At 40.1% G+C, this 24,901-nt stretch overlaps 1 protein-coding gene across 9 annotated transcripts in view; it reads left to right on the forward strand.

The window, feature by feature from the left end:
• ERC2 (ELKS/RAB6-interacting/CAST family member 2) overlaps positions 1–24,901 on the forward strand; it is a 1,001,656-nt gene that overhangs the window by 14,329 nt on the left and 962,426 nt on the right. The gene's annotated exons all lie outside the window — the stretch shown is intronic.

Raw genomic sequence — 24,901 nt, forward strand, 5'->3', positions numbered from 1 at the left:
TATTTTTTATTGTGATAAAATACACATAGTGTTTATCATTTAAACCATCTTTAAGGGTCCAATTCTATCATATTCAGTACGTTCACAGTGTTGTGTAATTATAACCACTCTCTATCTCCAGAATTTTTTTCTCATCACAAACTGAAACTCTGTGCCCATTACAGAATGACTCCCCATTGCCTCCTGCCCCCGGCCCTTGGCAACCACTATTCTACTGTCTGCCTGTATGAATTTGATTATTCTAGTTACCTTCTATAAGTGGAATCATGCAATATCTGTCTTTTTGTGTCTGGCTTACATCTCTTAGCATAATGTTTTCAAGACTCATCCATGCTGTGGCATGTATTGAAGTTTCCTTCCTTTTTAAGGATAAGTGATAGTCCATTGTATTTATATACCACATTTTGTTTATCTGTTTATCTGTCGATGGACATTTGGTTTGTTTCTACATTTTTGCTATTATGAGTAATGTATCTATGAACACTAGTGCATAGATATTTGTCAGTTTAAAAATAATAATTTTATTTATTTATTTTTGGCTGTGGTGGTTCTTCGTTCCTGTGCAGTTCTTTCCCTAGATTTGACAAGTGGGGGCTCCTCTCTAGCTGTGATGTGCAGGCTTCTCACTGCAGTGGCTTCTCTTGTTGGAGAGCACAGGCTCAATAGTTACGGAACACGGACTTAGTTGCTCTGCCGCATGTGGGATCTTCTTGGATTAGGGACTGAGCCCATGTCTCCTGCATTGGCAGGTAGATTCTTTACCACTGAGCCACTAGGGAAGCCCCTGTCAATTGTTTTTAAGAGTGGTTAATTCCCTGGCACTTACGTCCCACCCCTTGCAAAAGTAGAATAGTTTTCTAGGGTTCAAAAGAGTCCCTCAGCAGAGATGCTGATGTTGGCTGTGTGAAGTCCTTTGGGGCACTCTAAAATGCTCAAGTCAGAGGGACGTTAGTGGGGCACTTAAGGGCATTTGTTACAAGGTCTTTACCCAAGTAGGTAGAAAAGCTAGAGTTTGAATTCTGGGCTCTTGACTCAAAGCTCTTGCTTTTAACTGCTCTACACTGAGTGCTGTTTTAAGTATAATAGTGCTGAGATTTGAAGATGACTGAGACGTGGTTATTGCCTTCAAGCACCTATCAGAGTTGAATCATCTGTTTTGCAAAATGCTGCAGGGAAGACAGTGGCATCATATGGAGAAATTTCGAACTCACAGATCCATTGTAATTGGAATCACAGGTAGCAAATGTATAGGTCCCCTTTCTCCTCCCCTGACATCCAGTGGGGATGCATTCCTGGACCAGGCATGACTGGACTCTTCATGGGGCTCTACTCCAGGGCAGGCACACACACATGTGCTGACCGCTGGAGTCATAATTTTCCTCCCATGCCCATTGATGCAACTACATGACCTCCTCTGAGCCTTTCTAATAATTATCTTCATCTTGATGTCCAAGCATGAGGAGCACCTATTTGTTAGGGAAGAAATCAAGGCCCAAGAATGATAAAGAAAATACATTTAGAGGCAGTTAAAATGGTTGGTTCTGTGTATCTGTCTGAAAAAAACATCATTTACAAATGCTTTGCATTTATCTAGAGATCTAACATGAGACATTTTGTCCCTGAAAAGATGACATTAGATCAGTACTGTGCAAAAGGAGAAAAGAAATGAGAGATCAATCAGTGAGGAAATGCTGTTTTGTATTTTAACCTAAATATTAAATATTTTGTTTTAGTACTGCAGTTGTGGAAGCTGGGTGTATTAGTCAGATATTGTCAAGTTACACTGAGATAACAACTCTGCATCATGGTGGCTTACTTCTATCTCTTGGGTACTGCATGGTTCTACCCCACATTGTCTTTATTCTGGGACTCAAGCTGAAGAGTGGTCCCTTCCTTGGAGGAGCTCTTCTCACAGTTCAGTTCAGTTGCTGTCATGTCTGACTCTTTGCAACCCCAGGGAGTGCAGCACGCCAGGCTTCCCTGTCCATCATCAACTCCCAGAGCTGACTCAAACTCATGTCCATCGAGTCGGTGATGCCACCCAACCATCTTATCCTCTGTCGTCCCCTTCTCCTCCCACCTTCAATCTTTCCCAGCATCAGGGTCTTTTCCAATGAGTCAGTTCTTCACATTGGGTGGCCAAAGTATTGGAGTTTCAGCTTCAGCATCAGTCCTTCCAGTGAATATTCAGGACTGATTTCCTTTAGGATGGACTGGTTGGATCTTCTTGCAGTCCAGGGGACTCTCAAGAGTCTTCTCCAACACCACAGTTCAAAAGCATCGATTCTTCGGCGCTCAGCTTTCTTCACAGTCCGACTTCTCAGCCTTTTGGCTAAGATAAGTGTGTTCTCATGGTAGAAAAGAAAAAAACCATGGTTTACTCACGAGACGGCTCTTACAGCTTCTATTTGGATGTGGCATGGGCCATTTCAGCTCACATTACATTCTACAGAGCCAGTCACATGGCCAGGCCTTGTGTCAGTGGGGTAGGAAAGATTCTCCCCCAAAGGGAAGGAAAGACTCTAGAGATGAACTGACTAGAGAGGGACAGTGACTACTCTGAACAAATGAGGCATTTTGCTGCACTGGCTAGAATTTTATCTCACGTGCAATTGCTTAGTAGCGTTTTAAACCATCTGATCTTTTTAGATCCCTTGCAACATATTTAATATTATTTTTCTTCTTTTACTCATAAGGAAGAAACATACTGTACGTAATGGTCTAGTTTGCTTCCCAGGATCCATGTAAAACCACCTATGTAGCTAGTATTATTTTTCCTAATAATTGAAGCAATTGTTACTGTCTTTTCAAGAACTGATCATAGAGATTGAAGGGACCATTGAGACTCAGAATCTGAATGCTATTTATAGTCATTTGTGAAATGAATGGAGAACAAAGGACTAATTATTGAAAACATGATGATCATCCTTTAAGAAATCAATACAATATGTCTGTAGTTAATATCGACGATGATGAGGGTTGTTGTACTGATATTTATCAAGTCTCAGGCACTGTGTTTACACTTTTTCTGATTTAGTCATGACTCACTTTCTTTTTGTGAAGTAGCTCTTGTTACTTCTGAGGCCATTGTTACTTACTGAGATACTAGGGCTCAGAGAGTTTTGTTAACTAACTCAAGGTTAAACAGATGATAAGTATGAGTTTTAGGACTCAAGCCTGGTGTATGTTTAATCACTTAACCAAGGTTTCTCAAAGTTAGATGAGATCCCTTTTAAAGAAAGTCATTTCTTGTAGAACTTCAGGGTTGACTTAAGTTATTGTTATTATAATGACACCTTTAATGGTATAAGCATAAAACTGGTAAGGTTTTTTTTTTTTTTTTTTCTAAGCTCCTACATCTTTGTAAAACTTAAATCAATTTAGAAATTAAGTACACTTCGTGTTGCTAATTCAAATCAACAACATTAATATAACCACATTAACTAAATTGCTGCTTATAACTAGAATATGATACCGGCTATTCTGGGCAGGCTCCTTGGCAGTCATCTGGTCTACCCTGCTGTGTGCTGAGTGATGACTCAACTCTCCCACCATATTCACAGTATCCAACTTGCACGAAACTTTGCTTCGTGCTGAGGAACTTGACGTCCATTACCTTCCATTGGGTAAGGACAAATCATTTAGATTTACAGGTGCATCTTCTTTCTTTCACTTTGACCCATGGTGATTCCTTAGGGTATAGCTTGTTGCTCCAATGCAATGGGCCACTGTGATGATCAAGAATATCCTTCTATTATTTATTTTCAGATTATTGAAATAAAACAACCTTAAGTTCTCAGGAGATTTGTAAATTCTTTAATATATACAACTATGGATCTGCCCCCTCCTTCTTAGTTTATGCTCAGGTTAAAAACTGGATTTTCTCTCTCTTGTACTATTCTATCTTTCTTTTAGAGGATCTTTTCCATAAGAGACCACACCCTGTCACTACCTGAAAGGTTCTCTCATCTATTTCCAATGCTCACAGCACCTGGCAGCCTTTCACAGTAACTGGAGTTTCTTATGTAAACCTGAATAAAGGGGCTATGGTTCCCTTTTGAAATGGAGGAATCTGAGTTTCTTGAAGATCAGAAATCATATTATAGATTTGTTCTTGAAATATCTGTTGAATAGATTTAAACTATGCTCTGTAATTTCCCTTTTAATATATTTTGTTAGATAAGTCTACCATTGTCTATGCACTAAGAGTTTTAACTTAATGGCTTAATGCAGTAACTGACTCTTATTCATTACATTTTCACTTTTAGAGTGGTTACTGAATACTATTAAACACCCTGAACTTGGGCCTTGCTGAAGCCTCATGTGACTCCTTTATGATGATCAATCATATTTTTCAGAGACCCCAGAGTTAGCATATAATATTTTTTCTGTATCTTTTTTCCAGAATACATAGATGAACGCTTGTCTCATCTGCCCATTTAGGCTCTTTCCCATCCCTTGCTATTGATTGTGTGTTTTTTTTTTTTTTTTGGAATAGTTTACAATCTTTGCTAAAAATGTTCCTTTCGTATATGATTATGTGTATATTCTTTTCCAGTAAAAGGCTATTTAGACATAATCCTTACATGTTGATTTTAAATGTAGAAAATTTTTGTGTGATTGGATGTTTAGGGGCAAAGAGGTAGAGTTGTTATTCTTCTACCTTTCTGTCATTTTCTCTGAAACATCTGTTAGTTGACAGATTGAGGATTTTTTTTAGTGTAAGACCCAATAATTCCCAAAATTTTGGTTTTTTTTGGTTAAGTACACTATAGCTAGAGCTTTGCCAATTGATATTTTACGTTTGCAGATTAAAGGAAATGCACAGATGTTTTAAAAATGAATCTAAAAACCTTATTTATCTCTTCAGTGCAATCAACTTAATTTGTTACATTTATGAAACTTTATGAAGCAATGAAAATGTTGTTATAATCAGCATATTATATTAACCATAATTATTTTCTTAAAATTTGATTTAACATCTCAAATTATTTTACTTTTACTGATTGTTGCTTGGCATTTTGCTATATTTTTAACTTGTGGATATAGCTGTGTAGTACCTAGTGGTCTGTTCCTGTAACAAAAGTTTTTAGGGGCTCTAGGTTTTAAAGTTAATCCCTTAGAAGAAATTGATAATGTTTGAAATTAAAAGAAAAATGATCCATGGAAAGTACAATTAATTAATACTTGGTATTCAGAGTCCTTACCTTGTAGTATAGAATGTAGTCAGCCTTTCACTTAAGCACCTTATCGTAAAATACAGCCAAGGCAGCTGAACATGTAATCATGCTAAATCTGCACATGGAAAATAGCAATTATAAAATGAATTTGGGGGAACTAAAGGAGAGAGTCGTGATATGTGGATGAGAGTGTCTGAATTGCAGAGAGCTTCTTGGAAATGATGAGGAAGTATTTTTGAAAATCTCTGCTACATCAAGCTAGGCTTTTTGTTCAACTTTTTGTTCAACTTATTGTGTTCAACTTTTTGAGACCCCATGGACTGCAGCATGCCAGGCTTCCCTGTTCATCACCAACTCCCGGAGCTTTCTCAAACTCATGTCCATTGAATCAGTGATGCCATCCAACCGTCTCCTCCTCTGTTGTCCCCATCTCCTCCCACTTTTAATCTTTCCCAGCATCATTGTCTTTTCCAAGGAGTCAGTTTTCAGGACTGATTTCCTTTAGGATTGACTGGTTTGATCTCCTTGCAGTCCAAGGGACTCTCAAGAGTCTTCTCCAACATCACAGGTCAAAAGCATCAATTCTTCGGTGCTCAGCTTTCTTTATAGTCCAGCTCTTACATCCTTACATGGCTACTGGAAAAAGCTAATAGCTTTGATTAGACGGACCTTTGTTGGCAACCCCATGAACAGTATGAAAAGGCTTATTATTAGGACTTTCAATACCTATATATATATGTGTGTGTGTATGTGTATATACATATGGGGTTGTAGCCTTCACATACGGAGAAGGCAATGACACCCCACTCCAGTAGTCTTGCCTGGAAAATCCCATGGACGGAGGAGCCTGGTGGGCTGCAGTCCGTGGGGTCGCGAAGAGTCGGACATGACTGAGCGACTTCACTTTCACTTTTCACTTTTCATGCATTGGAGAAGGAAATGGCAACCCACTCCAGTGTTCTTGCCTGGAGAACACCAGGGACGGGGGAGCCTAGTGGGCTGCCGTCTATGGGGTCGTACTGAGTCGGACACCACTGAAGCCACTTAGCAGCAGCAGCAGCAGCCTTCACATACGGAGAAGGCAATGGCACCCTACTCCAGTATTCTTGCCTGGAAAGTCCCATGGGTGGAGGAGCCTGGTGGGCTGCAGTCCATGGGGTCGCTAAGAGTTGGACACGACTGAGCGACTTCACTTTCACTTTTCACTTTCATGCATTGGAGAAGGAAATGGCAACCCACTCCAGTGTTCTTGCCTGGAGAATCCCAGGAATGGGGAAGCCTGGTGGGCTGCCATCTATGGGGTCGCACGGAGTCGGACACGACTGAAGTGACTTAGCAGCAGCAGCCTTCACATAATGGGAACATGTCTATTTTTCTTTCCAGTTTTAAAAAATGTTTGATGTCTTAAGCATTTTTGAATAGAGAGCCAAGTTTGACTCTGGAATGTCTAACCGGGCAAGCTTAGTGGGCTGAGATAATTCTAAGACAACTTTCAGGTTCAAAACCACTGTGCCCTGTTCTGGTAGCCTTGGGCTGATCAAAGTTAGCTTTTATTGAGTATTAGCTCTGTGCTGGACATTGTACTAATTACTTTTCTTCTATCATCTTAATTTTTCCCAAATCACTATGGACAATACTGTTATACTCATTTTGAAGATAAGAAAAATAAAGATTGGCAGACTAAAGAAATTTACTTAAAGCTGAACACTGAGAAATTAGAGATAGGATTCCCCATGGGTCTAATTTTGAGGTCCTCTCTTTCCTTTTTTAAAATACTATGTCTCACCTCTCTGGCTACAATTACAAAATTATTGCATTAAAAGCCATGGAGGTGATTTTGGTCATATGATGAGAGTTCATAATATATATTCTTTCAAATATTCAAAAACTGTTTTATGTATCTTCTGTGTACCCTTAGCTCTGCGCAGGAAGAGCACCTGCATAGGACCAGAGGCTTTAGGGGGCCCATTGTGGCCCTCATCTTCCTGCACGTTCCCCTGGGGGAGGGGTCTGTATGGCCACATGGAGGTTCCCACCTGGAACCTCTGCCTGGCATTCCAGAGTCAACTCTGGGTACATACAGGCGGCCTGGGGCCTCCACTGCTTAAGTGACCCTGAGTGGTCTTCCAAGGTCCTCTTGGATTTCTTTGCCAAAGTCTTTCCTTCGGAGGACAAACCACAACCTTTGTGTACACTGTTAAGCCTAGAGTTGCTGTTGTTCTTGTTCAGTCCCTAAGTCATGTCTGACTCTTCGTGATCTGTGGCAGCAGCATGAGAGGCTTTCCTGTCCTTCACTATCTCCTGGAGCTTGCTCAGACTCACGTCCATCGAGTAGGTGATGCCATCCCACCATCTCATCCTCTGTCATCCCCTTCTCCTGCTGCCTTTCTCAGCATCAAGTTCTTTTCTATGAGTCGCTTCTTCACATCAGGTGGCCAAAGTAGTGGAGTTTCAGCTTCAGCATCAGTCCTTCCAATGAATACTCAGGATTGATTTTCTTGAGAATTGACTGGTTTGATCTCCTTCCTGTCCAAGGGACTCTCAAGAGTCTTCTCTAGCACCAGTTTGAAAGCATCAATTCTTCAGTACTCAGCCTTGTTTATAGTTCAATTCTTATGTCTGTACATAAGTACTGGAAAAACCATAGCTGAGGGGTACCTATTTGTGAAAGTGTAGACCACGTGTCAGGAAACTACTGCCTGTGGGTTAAGTATACCTAACACATGTTTTTATAAATAAAGTTTTATTCAAACACACCTATACTCATTTGATCACAAATTGTCTGTGACTGCTTTTGTGCTGAAATGGCAGAGTGAATAGTTTTGACAAAGAGCAAATGGCCCATAAAGCCTAAAATAGTTACTATCTGATCTTTTTACGGAAAAGTTTGCTGGCCCCTGGTATAGACACAGCTAGGTTAGTGTACAGTCTGTGGAGTTCACATGTGTGAGGCCCCTGGGGTGTGGTTGAGCCAGAACTGGGGCAAGAAGGCTGTTGGCTGGGAGAACACCTGCCTCTTGCCACTGTGTTTTGGCCAAAGCTCTGAAGAGTCCAGGAATTCTAAGTTCAAAATCTAAACCTCATCTTCTGTATCTTTATATTTGTCATGGTAAGAAGATAAAATTAATTTTATTTACAATTTTTTAATCTCAATTTATAACTGTAAAATATATAGACATATGGTACTTGGATTTCTGTTTGTACTCTTGCCCTGGGTCCCACAAATGTTAAAACAAATGTTAAGCCCTGGGGTACAGTGTAGGGGTTTAAAGTAGGAAGGTCGAGAGACTCCAACAAAGAATCACACAAATTAATATAGAATTATAATGTGGGAAGTGCTTTAGGTCATATATGGATTACTCAGAAACCCTGCTTCATTTTTCATTTGTCCAGAGGAAACAAAAACTGCTTAGAACCCACCCGCCAGCTTAGCTGGAAGTTCTAGGTCTTTCCACTAGGGTTCCTCCCATCTCTCTCCATTTTTTCTCATCTCCCTGCTTGACCCCTACCCCAGGATTACACTGCCCTGAAGTGAGGGGAAACAGGTATAAATCCAAGCCCAGAGATGTTTGGTCCTGCGATTATGCCACATGATTGCACCTTTGTGCCACAGGGTGTTGCTGGTGAGACTGGCCTTTCTCAGACGGAAGATGCTGTGGGTCCCTCTATGATAACCACTGTATGGTCCCACAAGGGAAGGCTGATCCTGTCTCCCAGGGCCAAGCTCAGCCACTGGTGGGCCGTGCATGGTGCAGCAGATGATGTTGGTGCACCCCCCCCAACCCCCACATCTCCTCTGCACTCGTTGCCTGTATTGAAACATGAGAGCTTTTTCTTGGTCTTCGTGTAGCACAGACTGGGAGTGCCAGGGGAGCAGCCCTCTGCCTTTAAAGAGGTATACCTAAGAGGCAGGTTCTACACTGTCTCTTGGAGCTCTGTCAGCAGAATTGAACCCAGTTGTCTGTAGCAGAAACTTCCTTGAAAATGCACCCTGTATTGGCTTCCTTCACTTCTTTGTCTTAGTACCAAACTCTTCCTTCAATGCTCCCTGGGACTACCTTCTAAATGTAACCTTTCAAACACCTGCATCCCAATCCTTGTCTCATTGTCTGCTGCCGGGAACCCTGCTAGGAGACATGGATCTCCTGACTTACAGCCCCACCTCATGCACAATGCTGTGCCCCACTGCACAGGCTCTGCTTGGCATGGCAGGGCCTCAAGGAGCTTTCTGTCTTACCCACTTGCTTGTCCATACAAACTTCTCCATGGCTCCTGGGCCACTTGAATCCTAGTCATCAACATGGACTCTCTGTTACCTTGAAGTAATTACTTTATTTCTGGAAACTCCAGTCTTGTTTGCAACCATTTTTGTCTCCTCACAGAGATCTCACATATTCTGAATCCTGGGAATCATGACCTGGGTGTCAATGACTTTCTTCCCTGAAGGCTCGAGAATCTTTTGTACATATCCTCTTCTTAATGGCTTTTTATTTTGTAAACCAAGGATCTGAGGAGGTGCAGCCTTGGTTGGGTTACAAAAGGCTTTCTTATACCTTACCTAAAAGATCCAGGCTATGTGGTCACCCTATTTAGTTGAAGCAAGAGAGACACTCAGACAATCCTTGCAGGGAAGATGAAGTCAGCTTCTCTTATTTAAAAAAAATGTCTTTCATATCATAAGAAAAAGCTTTATACTTTGAGACAAGATAGCTGAGAGACCTGATTTGGATGGGATAGACCTTATGGATGGGTATCCTGTTGTATACTGTGATCGAAACGATGGAGAGGAATTAGCCCTGCAAAGAGGACAACATGTATGAAGGGTCTGAGACTGGAAGGGACTTGATGCATCTGAGCAACAGAGAGAAGACCCAGGCAGAGTCAGTGAAGAAAGTAGCAAGAAAGGATACTGGAACAAGATCCTGAGCGGCCTTAGACCATAGGAAGGATTTTGGTCTTTGTCTAAAAAGCACTGGGAAGCTTTGAGGGGGTTTAAGTGAGTAAGGGAAGACATTTTTTGATCAGAATTGTTCCTTAAAATAGTTTGGCTCATGTGTGAGAAATAAAATGGTGTTTTAGGAAAGGGGAGATGCTTTAGGAGGGTATGGGAGAGCTTAGGCAGTCATGTTGGTGCAACAGGGTGGTGATAATAGAAGTGGAAATAAATAAAGAGATTGAGAGAGATTTTAGAGGTAGAATTAGAGGTATATTTAGAGGTAGAATTGATAGGATTTGGTGATGGACTTGAAGTAGGTGATAAAGGAGAGCAAATTGTTATTTAACATCTTTTAAATGAGTAGAAGTGGTAAAATTTAAATGCCTGTAGGGGCAAACATGAAAAGAGGGAATCAGACTGTTAAAAGGTAATAGGGAATGGAGGGGAACTGTGGCCAGCTGGAAGATTCCTGTCCGTTCTTGAAGGGGCAGCTGCTGGTTGGCCCTGACCAGTTGTGGGCATGTAAGGAAGCAGGCCTGACATTGTCAGATTTTCAGATTTTTGAGGATAAGCCAGAGTCTGGTTTTAATGTGAAATGACCGTTTCTGTTTATGTCGGCAACTAGATCAGAATTCTGAAGAACTAAAGAACCCTGTACTAGTCACATACCGCACATGTGCAGGCGGCATCTGGCGCCTGGGCAGCCACTTCCTCTAGAAAGGTTTTAGAATTAACCATAGTCTGTGACACAAAGTATTTTAAAAGTTAGGGTTGCCAATAAGAAAAAAAAAGGGGATATTTTAAGTTGGGATAGATCTTGGGAGATAGTGATGATCTCAGCTCACATGGTCTGTCGGCAGGGCTCAGGTGATGGGCTGAGGCTGAGATCTGTGGAAATAAACTTAACCTAATTTAGAGCAGATAGCAGGAAGTGACTTTTTCTTAAAATAGACCATGATAGTCTAAGATACTTCAGTTAGACCGGAATCAAGGCTCTTTCCATCTTTTCCCCCCGAGCTTACAGTTCAAGAGTCCTTAAACCTTTTGACAGTGAGTGGATGAGTGTTTATTTTATTTATGAATCCATATGTAATTGGAGAAAGAATTCGTATAGGTTCATAAAACCTGTACAGTTTTTTATTTTAGTGTTTGAAGCTTAAATGGAACCTACCGTTGGACTTCAGATTTTATTTATAAGGTGGTTTTAAAGTGAAACATTTTTTTTAAGTGAAAGGTGTGCAATTAATTTCTTATTACATTCAGCAATGTTTGTCTGTTTCTATGTCCAGTTTAATCTAATTTATCCTTAAGATTGTATATCACAAATATATAAGAAAGCATGTATTTTTTAAAAATTAATCTTTATTGGAGTATAGTTGCTTTACAATATTGTGTTTGCTTCTGCTGTATAAGAAAGTGAATTAGCTGTACATATACATATATCTCTTCCTTTTTGGATTTCCTTACCATTTAGGTCACCACAGAGCACTGAGTAGAGTTCCCTGAGCTATACAGTAGGTTCTCATTAATTATCTATTTTATGCATAGTGTCAATAGTGTATACATATCAATCCCAATCTCTGAATTTCCCCCCGTTGCCCTCCTTGATATCCATACGTTTGTTCTCTACATCTGTGCCTCTATTAGTGTTTAGAAAGAGGGTGTTTTTGAGAGTTTACAAGAAAGCTCAATGATTGGGCCTATCTTGGCTTCATAATAGTATTTAAAACAGTAAGATCTTAACTGCTACCTCATTTTCCGTAATGTATTTATAGGTGGTTGGAAAAGCATAGAAATGGTTTTCTTGAAGTCAGTAGAGGGTAATAGGAGTCCTTGCATTATTGATTACTGAGTAAAGTTGATCTTGCTGTTTCTCAGAGATTCATTTTTTAGAACTGAAAAAAAAGGGATAGATGAGAATTAGGAGACGACAACCAAAAAAAACCTGACTGTCAAAACAAGTACCTAAAAATATATCAGGAGACTTAAACACATCTGGGCTGAGGGATTTGGAAATGACTCAGAACAGGAAGGAATCACGAGACTTAGGAGGACTTGACAGCCATGGGAATTTGCCTTTACTTTACCCTGTCAGTTCAGTTCAGCTCTCAGGCGTGTCCGACTCTTTGTGACCCCAGGGACTGCAGCATGCCAGGCTTCTCTGTCCATCCCTAACTCCCGGAGCTTGCTCAAACTCATGTCCGTTAAGTCAGTGATGCCATCCAACCATCTTGTCTTCTGTCGTCCCCTTCTCTTCCTGCCTTCAATCTTTCCCCAGCATCAGGGACTTTTCCAGAGTCAGTTCTTCACATCAGGTGACCAAAAGTATTGGAGTTTTAATTTCAGCATCAGTCTTTCCAGTGAATATTCAGGAATGATTTCCTTCAGGATGGATAGGTTGGATCTCCTTGCAGTCCAAGGGACCCTTAAGAGTCTTCTCCAACACCACAGTTCAAAAGCGTCAATTCTCTGGTGCTCAGATTTCTTTATAGTCCAACTCTCACATCCGTACATGACTACTGGACAAACCATAGCTTTGACTAGATGGACCTTTGTTGGCAAAGTAATGTCTCTGCTTTTTAATATGCTGTCTAGGTTGGTCACAGCTTTTCTTCCAAGGAGCAAGCGTCTTTTAATTTCATGGCTGCAGTCACCATCTGCAATGATTTTGGAGCCCAAGACAATAAAGTTTGTCACTGTTTCCATTGTTTCCCCATCTATTTGCCATGAAGTGATGGGACCAGATGCCATGATCTTCATTTTTTGAATGTTGAATTTTAAGTCAGGTTTTTCACTCTCCTCTTTTGCTTTCATCAAGAGGCTCTATAGTTCCTCTTCACTTTCTGCCATAAGGGTGGTGTCATCTGAGTATCTGAGGTTATTGATATTTCTCCCGGCAATCTTGATTCTAGCTTGTGCTTCATCCAGCCTGGCATTTTGCATGATGTGTTCTGCATATAAGTTAAATAAGCAGGGTGACAATATACAGCCTTGATGTACTCCTTTCCCAATTTGGAACCAGTCCATTATTCGATGTCTGATTCTAACTGTTGCTTCTTGACCTGGATACAGATTTCTCAGGATGCAGGTCAAGTAGTCTGGTATTCCCATCTCTTTCAGAATTTTCCACAGTTTATTGTGATCCACACAGTCAAAGGCTTTGGCATAGTCAATAAAGCAGAAGTAAATGTTTCTCTGGAACTATCTTGCTTTTTCGATGATCCAGTGGATGTTGACAATTTGATCTCTGGTTCCTCTGCCTTTTCTAAATCCAGCTTGAACATCTGGAAGTTCACAGTTCACGTACTGCTGAAGCCTGGCTTGGAGAATTTTGAGCATTACTTTGCTAGCGTGCAAGATGAGTGCAATTGTGTGGTAGTTTGAACATTCTATGGCATTGTCCTTCTTTGGGATTGGAATGAAATTTGACCTTTTCCAGTCCTGTGGCCACTGCTAAATTTTCCAAATTTGCTGACATACTGAGTGCAGCACTTTCACAGCATCATCTTTTAGGATTTGAAATAGCTCGACTGGAATTCCATCACCTCCTCTAGCTTTGTTTGTACTGATGCTTCCTAAGGCCCACTTGACTTCACATTCCAGGATGTCTGGCTCTAGGTGAGTGATCATACCATTGTGGTTATCTGGGTTGTGAAGATCTTTTTGTACAGTTCTCCTATGTATTCTTGCCACCTCTTCTTAATCTCTTCTGCTTCTGTTAGGTCCATACCATTTTGTCCTTTATTGTGTTCCTCTTTGCATGAAATATTCCCTTGGTAGCTCTAACCTTCTTGAAGAGATCTCTAGTCTTTCCCATTCTATTGTTTTCCTCTATTTCTTTGCATTGATCACTGAGGAAGGCTTTCTTGTCTCTCTTTGCTATTCTTTGGAACTCTGGATTCAGATGGGTGTATCTTTCCTTTTCTCCTTTGCCTTTTGCTTCTCTTCTTTTCACAGCTATTAGTAAGGCCACTTCAGACAACCATTTTGCCATTTTGCATTTCTTTTTCTTGGGGATGGTCTTGATCACTGCCTCCCGTACAGTGTCACAAACCTCTGTCCATAGTTCTTCAGGCACTCTGTCAGATCTAATCCCTTGAATCTATTTGTCACTTCCACTGTATAATCATAAGGGGTTTGATTTAGGTCATACCTGAATGATCTAGTAGTTTCCCCTACTTTCTTCAATTTAAGTCTGAATTTGGCAATAAGGAGCTCATGATCTGAGCTGCACTCAGCTCCTGGTCTTGTTTTTGCTGACTGTATCTTTGGCTGCAAAGAATATAATCAATCTGATTTCAGTATTGACCATCTGGTGATGTCCATGTGTAGAGTCGTCTTTTGTATTGGTGGAAGAGGGTGTTTGCTATGACCAGTGCATTCTCTTGGCAAAACTCTGTTAGCCTTTGCCCTGCTTCATTCACTGCAAGGCCAAACTTACCTGTTACTCCAGGTATCTCTTGACTTCCTACTTTTCCATTCCAGTCTCCTATGATGAAAAGGACATCTTTTCTTGGGTGTTAGTTCTAGAAGGTCTTGTAGGTTTTCATAGAACCATTCAACTTAAGCTTCTTTGGCATTAGTGGTTGGGGCATAGACTTGGATTACTGTGATATTGAATGGCTTGTCTTGGAAACAAACAGAGATCATTCTGTTGTTTTTGTAATTGCACCCAAGTACTGTATTTCAGACTTTTTTGTTGACTATGAGGGCTACTCCATTTCTTCTAAGGAATTCTTGCCCACAGTAGTAGATATAATGGTCATTTGAATTAAATTCGCCCATTCCAGTATATTTTAGTTCACTGATTCCTAAAATGTATATGTTCACTCTTGCCATCTCCTGTTTGACTACTTCCAATTTACCTTGTCAACTGGGCGTTTTTGTCATCTGCAAAATCTACTCCGCTCTGTGTGCTTTGGAGTTAGTAATGAAATGGTTCCAGGAAGCCATCCTGCTCTTTGTAAATTTGGTGGAAGAGACTAATTCCAAAATAAAGCATTGGGCCTAGGTTGCTAATTAAAATTTACTGTTAAGAAAGAGATGTATAGGGATAAAAAAATAATTCTGTTACCATTTTAATGTTCTCTGGAGTTCCTGTTTGGTTTGATGAGTTATGTGGTATTATACAAAATGCTTCTTGTCTTTGTGACCTTGATGTAAGAAACATCAACTGATTTCCTCACTTCTTACATGAACCGCCTGCTGATGACTGACTTGTGTTCTTTTTAAAATTCTCATTTCCTTGTTGTGTGAAAAATAAATACAGAATTATATTAATTTCTTGTGCCTAGAGGGTTAAAACCCCAAACAGTCATTAGCTTGATCTTCTGTATTTCTCAAGAGGTCATTTCTGAGCCTTTTGGGTCAGTTTCATGTCCATACCCTTCAAGCAGTGCCTAATTCCTGTCACCATCTTCCCCTCAAACTTTGTTAGATATGAGATGAAGAAAATGTTGAGAAAGTCTCCTCTAGTGTGTAAACTTCCCAGACACAGGAGCTGTGTTTCCATCACTGCTTTATCCCCAGCTTTTAAGAGTGGGAATTAAGCTGATGCTTAAAATATAATTATTGCATGAATAAAGTGGAATGTTCAGTGAATTCAGGTATTTGGAAGGGAAAAGAGATTCTCTCATCACATAAATTTGGTAATTTATTTATACTTACATTCTCAGTTTTGTTTATTAAAAAAATTGTTTTGCCTGTACTGTGTGGCGTGTGGGATCTTAGTTCTCTGACAAGGGGTCAAATGTGTACTCTCTACAGTGGGAGCAGGGAGTTGTAAGCGCTTGACTGGCAGGGAAGTTCCTCAGTTCTAGTCACAATACAGCTTGGTGTCCTAAAGTGTCTGAGACACCTTGGTGTACAATCAGAACCCCATTAAGCCTTGTTTATCTGAACAGGCAAGTGCTGTTGAAGAGCACTGGCCTAAAGCAGAGCTACTGTAGCACATTAATGGTGCTTAATAAATACTTCTTAAGGTATATTTACTAAATATGTGGTGATCCTGAGCTGGGTAATTGAGAGACTTTTAGCAGCCTCAAGAGAAGATGGCTTCTGTGCTGTGTTGAGAATAAAGACTAGAGGCTGTGGAGGGAAAATATCCAAGGGTGAGAGGGTCTGAGTGTAAATTATGTTAACATTTCTGAAGGGAATTTTGATGTGGGTATCAAGAGCCTTTACATTTCAATCCTGTAATTTTACTTCTAGAACTTTATCCTAGGGGAGTAATAAGAGATGTAGGCAAAGCTTTCTCTATCAGAATACTGACTGAGATATTTTAGAATTTTAAAAAGAAATTAACTGTCCCAGTGAGCCAGTTCATTGGGAAAGACCCTAATGCTGGGAAAGATTGAAGGTAAAAGGAGAAGGGGACAGCAGAGAATGAGATGATTAGATAGCATGACATACTCAATGGGCATGAATTTGAGCAAATTTTGGGAGATGGAAGACAGGGGAGTTTGGCATGCTGCAGTCCATGGAGTTGCAGAGTCGGACATGACTCAGTGACTGAACAACAGCAACGTGTCCCAACGTGTCTCGTAATAGGTGGTTAGTTGAGGAAATGATTGGAAAGCCATTCAGTGAAACACTAAGTGACTATTCCAGTTCTTTTGCTATATAAAAACAACCAAAACCCTTCAAGCTCAGAAGGCTTTAAACAATAATGAATTATTTCCTGTCACTACATGGACTGATTGAGTGGTCTTTCATGTTACATGCAGTGTTGGCTGTCACTCATGCACTGATTTCAGATGGCAGCTGGCCTGGGCTGGAAGGTCCAAGGTGGCTGTCTTACCAGTCCGGCATCTTAGTGCTGGCTGTTGGCTGGGTTACTTGTGCTCTCCTTCTTATGATCTCTCTCCGTGTCGAATCTCATCTTTCAGGGCCTTTCTGTGTTGTTTCTTTTTTCAGTTACAACTCTGCTTTTGAAGAGAGAAAAATCAGAAGCTTCTAGGTCTCTTCAAGGCTAGGCCCAGAGCTGGAACAGTGTCACTTCTGCAGCATCTGAATACAATATGAATTTTATCTGAAATTATATAAATACATGCAATATAAATTGGAAGCAACAACATCATAGAGGTTGTCTATGAAGGACAAAATTGAGAGTGTTTTCATTTTCTTCTGTATACATATATGAATTTAAAGTTTTTCTATAAACTTTTATTAGCTGTTTTAAAAATTGAGGAAACTAATCATTTATTGGGCCATTTAGAAAGTCTTGGCAAGTTTCAAAGGTTAGGAGATATATATGTTATATTCTGTGATCCCAATGCCATAAAATTAAGACTACAAAGTTATAGCCCAAAACATCTATCTACTTTGACACTTAAATGTATCCTGAATATTTCCTAGAATAGAAAAAATTTCAAAGGAAAAATAGCAAGATGTTTACAGGATTTTATGCATAAAACATCTAGCCAGTATTTGTAATCTTATATGCATTTGTCAGAAAACATGACTGAAGATAAATGAACATTTACTGCAAAATGGCAAATATAACAAAAGTAAACACATAGGAAATAGAAATTTCTATTAAGGATAAAGAGATACTGATGAAATCGGAGACAAACTATAGTAAAATGTATCAGTAGAACATAGACAAGCATGTTGTCATCAAGAGAAACAGAAAAATAGAAGCAATATTAGGAATGCGATGGAGACATAATTTGAAGAGATTTTAAAATTTTGAAGGAAGAATTATACAGAACAATACTAGGAAGACTGAAAAATCTCAATACAACCGAATGTTCCTGAAGAAATATTTTAATGATCGTTGACGCAAAATAGGTAACAAATCTGAATAGATCAATGAGCATAGTAAAAAGTTAAAAGATAACAAGTAAGCGCATTACTTAGCCCACCAGACCCTTCTGTCCATGGGGTTTCTCCAGGCAAGAATAGTAGAGTGGGTCACCATGTCTTCTTCCAGGGGCTCTTCCTGATTCAGGGATCCAATCCACGTCTCTTACGTTTTCTGCGTTGGCAGGTGGGTTCTTAACCACTAGTGCCACACTTTACCACTTAAACAAATACATCTATCCCCAGTGGGAGTAATTGGGTAAATCTTAATACATACTGAGTATTAGATAATATAAAGGAATTATTTTTATTATTGATATTGTATTAACAATACTGGAGTTCTGTAAGAAAATGTCTCATGCTTCAGAAATGCACACTGAAGTATTTCACAATGGAACCTTACAATGTCAGTAATTTATTTTTAAATACTTCAAAGAAAAATTTAGACCAAATATGGCAAATGTTAGTAATTAGTAAAGTTGGGTGATGAATATGTAAAGACTTATCATATTCTTCTCTCAATTTTCTTAAATGCTTGAAATCTTTCATAATAAAAGGTTTTCAAAATAAAAGTGCACCAGAAAATCCCAAAAAAAAAAAAAAAAACCAAGTAAGCGCATTTAATTTTATGGGTGTGTTCTACCAAACATTTCGGGGGTAGAGAAGTTTCATATTATGCTAACTATTTGAGGCTATATGAAAAATGGAAAACTTTTCAATCCATTCTATGACACTAAACTGTTGATACTGAATGTAGAAAAGAGTATTCAAATATTTAAACAAAGAAACATTATTTCAAACAAATTAATATATCTGTGCATGTTATATGTTATGTGTGTGTTGTGTGTGTTTCTAGAAGGAAATCTTTTTGTTTGTTGGTGGTTGCAATTCTCTGAAGCCTTGGCCAGCTGGGCTGGTAATGTTACTGAAGATTAAATCTGTGTGGGTGTAAATTTTACTGAATTTGGATTGGGACTTCAAACCTAGCTAGAGACCTCAGAAATGTCAGCCTCTAGACACAAGAGAAGATAGAGAAGGGCAAGTCAGATTTCATTACTTCTTCTTACAAGATAATATCTGTAAGTGATGGCTTAGCTAGGGCCTAAGTTCTAAGCATAGCAAAAATAACAATTAATTTAACTATTGGAACTATAGAAGGAAACATTATTTTCTTAAGTTGATAGTGATGAATACCTACGTTAAGAGAAAAGGAAGATCTCAAATAGATAGCCTAACTTCATACCTCAAGGAACTGGAAAAAACACAAACTAACCTCCAAGTTACTAGGAGGAGGAAAATAACAAAGATCAGAGTTAAAATGAATAGAGACTAAAAAAGACAAGGAAAAATGTAGAAAATTTAGAACGTGCAAATAAACAAAAGGGAGAAAATGAAAACCATTTGAACCCAGTCACTGTTAACATTTTAATATGTATTGTTCCAGTCTTCTCTGCAAGTTTGTGTGTATGCATATATGTTTTAAAATGTGAATTGACCATAAAATTTTTTTTTTAGTCTGCTTACCCCTAACTACTAGTATGTCATGAGCATCTTTCTATCTCATTAAATATTCATGTAATGGTCACATTATTCTAACTTCTGTCTGTCTCTCTCTCATCATTTATGTAACTGAATTCCTATTGTTGGGCCTGTTGACTCACCTTTTTAAAAAAAAAAAAAACAGCAACAGATTATTCATGCAAAAGGTTTAGATACAAAGTGGTTTTTGTATGTTTTCAAGGAAAACAAAATTAAGCTTTGAGCAACATAGAGATTTGAAATTAAGTTCACTAGTTAGAAACAGGTGTATAATTCTTTGGAGTAACTTTTTAGGGAAAGAAGAAGCCTGTATACAAATATTTCTTTACGCTATATGTGAGAAGTCTCTTGAGCATAAATGACAGATACTCTGATTAGAATTGACTGTAGCAAAAAAGAAAATTTATTGGTGAATGTATCACTATCTGTTGCCTTAGTAATGCTCCAAAACAACCAGCCACAAAACATCAGTGACATACTAAGACATTTTTATATTGTCTATGAGTGTATGGGGCCCTCTGGATCTCAGCTGGACTTGCTCATGCACCTGTGGTCAGCCACTGGGTGGCTAGGCAGCTCTGCTGATCTTGGCTGGGCTTACTCAAGTGTCTGGGGGTTGGTTGGCTATTGGCTAGGAAAAAAAACTTCCCTGGTGGCTCAGACAGTAAAGCATCTGCCTACAATGCAGGAGATCTGGGTTCAGTCCCTGGGTCGGGAAGATCTTCTGGAGAAGGAAATGGCAACACACTCCAGTATTCTTGCCTGGAAAATCCCATGGACGGAAGAGCCTGGTAGCCTACAGTCCATGGGATCGCAAAGAGTTGGACTCTACTGAGCAACTTCACTCACTCACTCACAGGACGTCTTGACTTTGTATTTCTCATCTTTCAGCAGGCTAGAGAGGGCATGTTCTAATTTCTGTGGCAGAAGAAAATGAACAAGAAGGTAAACATCACTGTTATTGCAGGCTTCACATTTACTATCACCTTTTTGACCAAAGCAAGTCACATGGCTGAACCCAGAGTCAGATTGGGAGGGCACAGCCAAGGACTCAGAAGGAGGAAGGATATAGAGTTGGGACCATTAATGTATTTAGTCTGCCTGGCATGTGTAGCTATAATGGCCTAGGGATAGATGCGGCTTCAGTAACTGCTGGGTGCAGAGTATCGGATAATGTCACCTGGTTTGACTGCACACTGTTCAAAGACTGGCTCTGCTTTCCTTTGCATTAGCTTCACTCTCAGGAAAGCACTTTCCACATGGTAGTACTCAGAAACTCTGTCTTGAAAGCATATAATTCTAGCTGGAAAAGAGTTTATCTTTCCCAGTTATTCCAGCGAAAGTCATGATATGGACTGATTTTGAACCACTGTGGGTCACATGCCCATCTCTAAACCAGCTATCATGTCTGGGGGATGGAATGTGATAATCAGCCAGGTCTGGGTCATGTTCTTACCACTGGCATATTCCAGGGTAGAGTAAAGAGAGTCAGCTTTACCTAAACCTAGTGAATTGTGGGTAGAGATTTGGAAATAATTTCTCTGAGAAAAATGGAGAGTATTACCAGAAAGTGGAAGGGTGGTGAGTGGGGGGAGAATGAACGATATGCAGGTAAAATAAAAGATGACTTCTGTGATGCTATTAACATACTTATCTCACTGACACTACCAACAAAAACTAGTTATTGACTATTCTGTGCTAGGTATCAAACTGGGTGTTTCAAAAATATTATCTTGCATATTTCTTACAGTACTGATATAGGTAATTTTTAGTTCAATTCAGTTCAGTTCAGTCACTCAGTCGTGTCCGACTCTTTGCGACCCCATGAGTCGCAGCATGCCAGGCCTCCCTGTTCATCACCATCTCCTGGAGTTCACTCAGATTTACGTCCATTGAGTCAGTGATGCCATCCAGCCATCTCATCCTCAGTTGTCCCCTTCTCCTCCTGCCCCCAATCCCTCCCAGCATCAGAGTCTTTTCCAATGAGTCAACTCTTCTCATGAGGTGGCCAAAGTACTGGAGCTTCAGCTTTAGCATCATTCCTTCCAAAGACATCCCAGGGCCGATCTCCTTCAGAATGGACTGGTTGGATCTCCTTGCAGCCCAAGGGACTCTCAAGAGTCTTCTCCAACACCACAGTTCAAAAGCATCAATTCTTCGGCATTCAGCCTTCTTCACAGTCCAACTCTCACATCCATACATGACCACAGGAAAAACCATAGCCTTGACTAGACGGACCTTAGTCAGCAAAGTAATGCCTCTGCTTTTGAATACACTATCTAGGTTGGTCATAACTTTTCTTCCAAGGAAGAAGCGTCTTTTAATTTCATGGCTGCAGTCACCATCTGCAGTGATTTTGGAGCCCCCAAAAATAAAGTCTGACACTGTTTCCACTGTTTCCCCATCTATTTCCCATGAAGTGATGGGACCGGATGCCATGATCTTAGTTTTCTGAATGTTGAGCTTTAAGCCAACTTTTTCGCTCTCCTCTTTCACTTTGATCAAGAGGCTTTTTAGCTCCTCTTCACTTTCTGCCATAAGGGTGGTGTCATCTGCATATCTGAGGTTATTGATATTTCTCCCAGCAATCTTGATTCCATCTTGTGTTTCTTCCAGTCCAGCGTTTCTCATGATGTACTCTGCATAGAAGTTAAATAAGCAGGATGACAATATCCAGCCTTGACATACTCCTTTTCCTATTTGGAACCAGTCTATTGTTCCATGTCCAGTTCTAACTGTTGCTTCCTGACCCGCATACAGATTTCTCAAGAGGCAGGTTAGGTGGTCTGGTATTCCCATCTCTCTCAGAATTTTCCGCAGTTTATTGTGATCCACACAGTCAAAGGCTTTGGCATAGTCAATAAAGAAATAGATGTTTTTCTGGAAGTGTCTTGCTTTTTCGATGATCCACCGGATGTTGGCAATTTGATCTCTGGTTCCTCTGCCTTTTCTAAAACCAGCTTGAATGTCAGGGAGTTCACGGTTCACATATTGCTGAAGCCTGGCTTGCAGAATTTTGAGCATTACTTTACTGGCGTGTGAGATGAGTGCAATTGTGCAGTAGTTTGAGCATTCTTTGGCATTGCCTTTCTTTGGGATTGGAATGAAAACTGACCTTTTCCAGTCCTGTGGCCACTGCTGAGTTTTCCAAATTTGCTGGCATATTGAGTGCAGCACTTTCACAGCATCATCTTTCAGGATTGAAACAGCTCAACTGGAATCCCATCACCTCCACTAGCTTTGTTTGTAGTGATGCTTTCTAAGGCCCACTTGACTTCACTTTCCAAGATGTCTGGCTCTAGATCAGTGATCACATCATCATGATTATCTGGGTCGTGAAGATCTTTTTTGTATAGTTCTTCCGTGTACTCTTGCCACCTCTTCTTAATATCGTCTGCTTCTGTTAGGTCCATACCATTTCTGTCCTTTATCGAGCTCATCTTTGCATGAAATGTTCCCTTGGTATCTCTAGTTTTCTTGAAGAGATCTCTAGTCTTTCCCATTCTGTTGTTTTCCTCTATTTCTTTGCATTGATCACTGAGGAAGGCTTTCTCATCTCTTCTTGCCCTTCTTTGGAACTCTGCATTCAGATGCTTATATCTTTCCTTTTCTGCTTGGCTTTTCTCCTCTCTTCTTTTCACAGCTATTTGTAAGGCCTCCCCTGACAGCCATTTTGCTTTTTTGCATTTCTTTTCCATGGGGATGGTCTTGATCCCTGTCTCCTGTACAATGTCATGAACATCATTCCATAGTTCAATCAGGCACTCTATCTATCAGATCTAGACCCTTAAATCTATTTCTCACTTCCACTGTATAATCATAAGGGATTTGATTTAGGTCATACCTGAATGGGGTTTTCCCTACTTTCTTCAATTTGAGTCTGAATTTGGTAGTAAGGAGTTCGTGATCTGAGCCACAGTCAGCTCCTAGTCTTGTCTTTGTTGACTGTATAGAGCTTCTCCATCTTTGGCTGCATAGAATATAATCAATCTGATTTTGGTGTTGACCATCTGGTGATGTCCATGTGTAGAGTCTTCTCTTGTGTTGTTGGAAGAGGGTGTTTGCTATGACCAGTGCATTTTCTTGGCAAAACTCTATTAGTCTTTGCCCTGCTTCATTCCGCATTCCAAGGCCAAATTTGCCTGTTACTCCAGGTGTTTCTTGACTTCCTACTTTTGCATTCCAGTCCCCTATAATGAAAAGGACATCTTTTTTGGGTGTTAGTTCTAAAAGGTCTTGTAGGTCTTCATAAAACCGTTCAACTTCAGTTTCTTCAGCGTTACTGGTTGGGGCATAGACTTGGATAACTGTGATATTGAATGGTTTGCCTTGGAGACGAACAGAGATCATTCTGTCGTTTTTGAGATTGCATCCAAGTACTGCATTTCGGACTCTTTTGTTGACCATGATGGCTACTCCATTTCTTCTGAGGGATTCCTGCCCACAGTAGTAGATATAATGGTCATCTGAGTTAAATTCACCCATTCCAGTCCATTTTAGTTCAACGTTCACCCTTGCCATCTCTTGTTTGACCACTTCCAGTGTGCCTTGATTCATGGACCTGACATTCCAGGTTCCTATGCAATATTGCTCTTTACAGCATCGGATCTTGTTTCTATCACCAGTCACATCCACAACTGGGTGTTGTTTTTGCTTTGGCTCCATCTCTTCATTCTTTCTGAAGTTATTTCTCCACTAATCTCCAGTAGCATATTGGGCACCTATGGATCAGAGAAAGGAAGCACAGAGCAGATAGTTTGCCACGGTCACTCAGCTTGTCAGTGTTAGAGTGGATATCTGAACCTCAGTTGGCTTCTCTCCAAAAATCTGTGGTCTCTGTGTCTAAAAGCTGAAGAAAAAGAAAGTACAGTAAACATACCCTAAGAGGAAGAACAGGAAGCCAAGATGCACCCATTAAGACCATTTGGATCTTAGCGCTGGAAGATAATCACAATCTTGTAGCTCTGGCTACATAAATCTGCCCAAAAGTACTTGCATAACCATGGAGTGAAGTGAAGTGTTAGTTGCTCAGTCATGTAGGACTCTTTGTGAATCCATGGATTGTAGCCCGCCAGGATTCTCCATCCAAGGAATTCTCCTGGCAAAAATACTGGTGTGGGTAACCATTCCCTTTTCCAGGGGAGCTCTCCAGGAGAGAGACGAGACTGTGATCTTCTCTGGTGAGAGTGTTTAGGATTTGGCAGTAAGTATAGGAGACTTGTTGGTTTGAGCTACCTCTTTTCTTCTAACTTCAAGATGGCCAATACGTTCCTACTCATGTGTCTGTATCAGCTGGTTGGTAAACTGTTTAGAATGTTGTGTTGATAAGAGTCCTGAATTTAGTGGGAAAGAAGATTGTGATGGATTAGTGATGTCTGCAATGGGTACGGGAAGGGAGGTGACAACATGTTTGACTATTAGTTGACATTCTTGGAAACAAGAT

Source organism: Ovis aries, chromosome 19, assembly GCF_016772045.2.
Source record: "Ovis aries strain OAR_USU_Benz2616 breed Rambouillet chromosome 19, ARS-UI_Ramb_v3.0, whole genome shotgun sequence".
Taxonomy (NCBI): Eukaryota; Metazoa; Chordata; class Mammalia; order Artiodactyla; family Bovidae; genus Ovis; species Ovis aries.